Source organism: Urtica dioica, chromosome 1 (genome assembly GCF_054948205.1).
Source record: "Urtica dioica subsp. dioica isolate 48M chromosome 1, U.dioica_male_clone48M_v1_H2, whole genome shotgun sequence".
Taxonomy (NCBI): Eukaryota; Viridiplantae; Streptophyta; class Magnoliopsida; order Rosales; family Urticaceae; genus Urtica; species Urtica dioica.
Window position 1 is genome coordinate 16892503 of NC_142756.1, and position 3486 is coordinate 16895988.

Here is a 3486-nt window from a genome sequence, read left to right on the forward strand (position 1 = left end):
TATAAATATAAATACATATTAAATAAAATAAAATTTTATTTAATAAAAATCACAACACAAAAAATAAAATACAACACAATACAATTAAAATAAAAAAAAATTACAACACAACTCAATTAAAATAAAGTAAAACAAACTACAACACAACAAATAAAAGTAACTTTAACACAAACAATTATGATTCGGAATTAGAATACTCTTCCCACAAGTGCTCAATCAATGCATTCCGAAGTGCGATGTGTGCATCTTTATCTCTTATTTGTCTATAACGATTAACGAATTGCTCAAATCTTGTGCCATCATCCCCCACCATTTCAACATTCGCTGGTGGTGTTTCTCTCGCAACTCCTATTGGAGCACTAAGATCTCGTTCATCTTCAATTATCATGTTATGCATAATTATGCATGCAGTCATTATATCTTGTAAGACGTCTTTTCTCCAAAATCGTGTCGGTCCCGCAACAATTTCAAATCGTTGTTGGAGAACCCCGAATGCACGTTCTACGTCTTTTCTGCACGCTTCTTGCTTCATTGCAAAATACTTTTTTTTTTGGCCACGTGGCTCTCGGATAGTTTGCACGATGGTTGACCATTTTGGATATATACTATCAGCCAAATAGTAACCCATATTATACTCTATTCCTTGTATGACATAATGGGCAGGAGGAGCGATACCTTGAGTGAGATTGGAAAATAAATGGGAAGAATCTAGCACATTGATATCATTATTGCTCCCTGGCATACCAAAATAAGCATGCCATATCCAAAGATCATAATCTGCTACAGCTTCAAGTATAATAGTAGGCTTTCCACCGCGACCCGTGTATTGGCCGGCCCATCCAGTGGGACAATTTTTCCATTTCCAGTGCATACAATCTAAACTTCCTAACATTCCTGGAAAACCACGTTGTTGACCAACATGCAGAAGTCTAGCAATATCATTGGTTGTTGGTGATCTTAAATATTGCTCAGAAAATACCTCAACGATTGCCCGACAAAACTTCTTCATGCTTTCAATCGCCGTTGACTCTCCTATTTTGACGTACTCGTCTGTGGCATCTGCCGGAACACCGTATGCCAACATCCGAAATGCAGCTGTTATCTTTTGAAGGGGTGACAAACCAAGTTTGCCGGCGCGATCCACCCGTTGCTCGAAGTAGTTGTCATGACCTTGAACAGCATCCTTTATGCGGAGGAATAATGAGCGAGACATTCGATATCTCCGACGGAACATGGCTTCATCATACATCGGGGTTTCTGAAAAGTAATCATTGAATAGTCGACGGTCTGCACTCAGTCGATCACGGTTGATGAAAGCACGTCCTGGCACTGAGCCTCCCGCTCTCATGTCTACTTGGCTGGAATGTTGACGGATAAGCTCTGTAATCAAGATATTGTTGTTGATGATAGCACGAGTTATGGCCTCCTCCTCTTCATCCAAACTAGTAATGAAATCGTCATCCGAGCTTGAAGACGACGAGGACAAATTAGTATTCATTTTGGGAGATAAAATGAGAGAACGTGTATTATATTCAGAATAGAATGAGTGTGTGTATTAAAACTCATGATAGAATTGGTATTTTATAGAGAAAAAGTTAATGATAGAGGGAATCTTGTAAGTGAGTAGTCAAATCGCGTCAGAAGGAGTTGAGAAACGTGAGAATCTTGTAAGTGAGTAGTCAAATCGCGTCAGAAGGAGTTGAGAAACGTGAGAATCTTGTAAGTGAGTAGTCAAATCGCGTCAGAAGGAGTTGAGAAACGTGAGAATCTTGTAAGTGAGTAGTCAAATCGCGTCAGAACGAGTTGAGAAACGTGAGAATCTTGTAAGTGAGTAGTCAAATCGCGTCAGAACGAGTTGAGAAACGTGAGAATCTTGTAAGTGAGTAGTCAAATCGCGTCAGAACGAGTTGAGAAACGTGAGAATCTTGTAAGTGAGTAGTCAAATCGCGTCAGAACGAGTTGAGAAACGTGAGAATCTTGCTATAAATATTGCCTTCATAAGTTGTAATTTCACCACATCACCCACCTTACTAAAAAAATGTCTAGAACTTCTAATTACTCTCGAGATGAAGACAAACTCCTTTGTAGGGTTTACATGGAGATTTCGCAAGACCCAATCATCGGTATATACCAATCATCCGATCAGTTTTGGACTCGTGTTGCGGAAGCTTACAACAACGACAAAAGTCCGGATTCAGAGATGCGTTCGACGCGATCAATCCAGTGTCGTATTCAAGTGATTGAGAAAGCTACAAGGAAGATGCATGCATGCATTCGACAAATTGAGAATAGACACCCAAGTGGTGCTTCAACTGAAGATATTGTGAGTATTATAGTTTATTATTTTCTCACGATTAGATTTTTACTTAACCATTGTTTTATCAACTTTCAGATGGATCAAGCTAAAGTATTGCTTTCACAAGATGAAAAATTCAAGAAAGGTTGGAAGTTTGATCATGTGTGGAACATTATTAAGAATTTTGAAAAATTCCAAGATGGAGCCTCAAGTGCAAGACAAACATCTCGAGGTTCATCTTGCCCACAAGAGTCAGAAAATCCAACTCCTGAATCTGCTAGACATCCATCTCCTCCTGAGCGGCCGATTGGGGTGAAGAAAGCCAAATTAAAAAAAAAGTGGATGATGGAATAATGTCTAGAATTAGTGGTATTGAGGAAGGAAATAAAGAACTTCTTGAGCAATTGAAGAAGACAAGTGTTATCAGGGAACGCCACTTGGAATTGAAAGAAATCAAGGAAGAAAATAAAATATTGTTCCGAGATTTAAGTTCAATACCAGATCCACAGGTTCGGGCATATGTTCAAGCCGAACAAGCGAAAATTATGCAAAAGAGGCTTGAACAACAACAATCCCATGCACCACCTCCGACTTCTGATTCATATTCTCAATATTTTACCGGTCTCGGGGGATCCGGCACCAATCTTCCAGAATATTAGTTTATCTATTGTTATTTTATTTTGTTGCATTGTGTTTTTAATGTCTTTTGAGTTTTCTTGTTGTTTTTTTTAAATTGCTAATGTAATTGTGTTTGGTATTAGTTTATTATGACCGTTTTAATATTATAATTTTCTTGCAATGTGCAAATATCATTGTTGTATTTTAAAATATTGTTGTCTTTTAAATTATGCACAATAATAAATTTTATATAAATTAAATAATTTTAGGGGTAAATATTAAGTAATTATATATAATTTGGGCATTTGGGTAAATTTTAAAACCTAAAAGAGAAAAAAAAAAAAAAAAAAAATTTGGCGTTTAAACAGTGCAGCGCTACAAATAGCGCTGCACTGTAGGGAAAAAACTTCCCACGCTATATTAGCGTGGGTTATGGCGCTCGAGTGGAGCACCAACGCTATATTAGCGTGTGTTTTGGCGCTCCACTGGAGAAGGCCTTAACTTCTCGCCGCCGCCGATTTTCGTGGGCTTCGACGGAGTGTGGACGACCGGAGGTTGAACAGTCTTCCCTT

General features: G+C 38.2%; 1 pseudogene; it reads left to right on the forward strand.

The window, feature by feature from the left end:
• The first annotated feature begins 1850 nt into the window (after positions 1-1850).
• Positions 1851-3014, forward strand: LOC149407570 (uncharacterized; annotated as a pseudogene).
• The last annotated feature ends 472 nt before the right edge of the window (positions 3015-3486 follow it).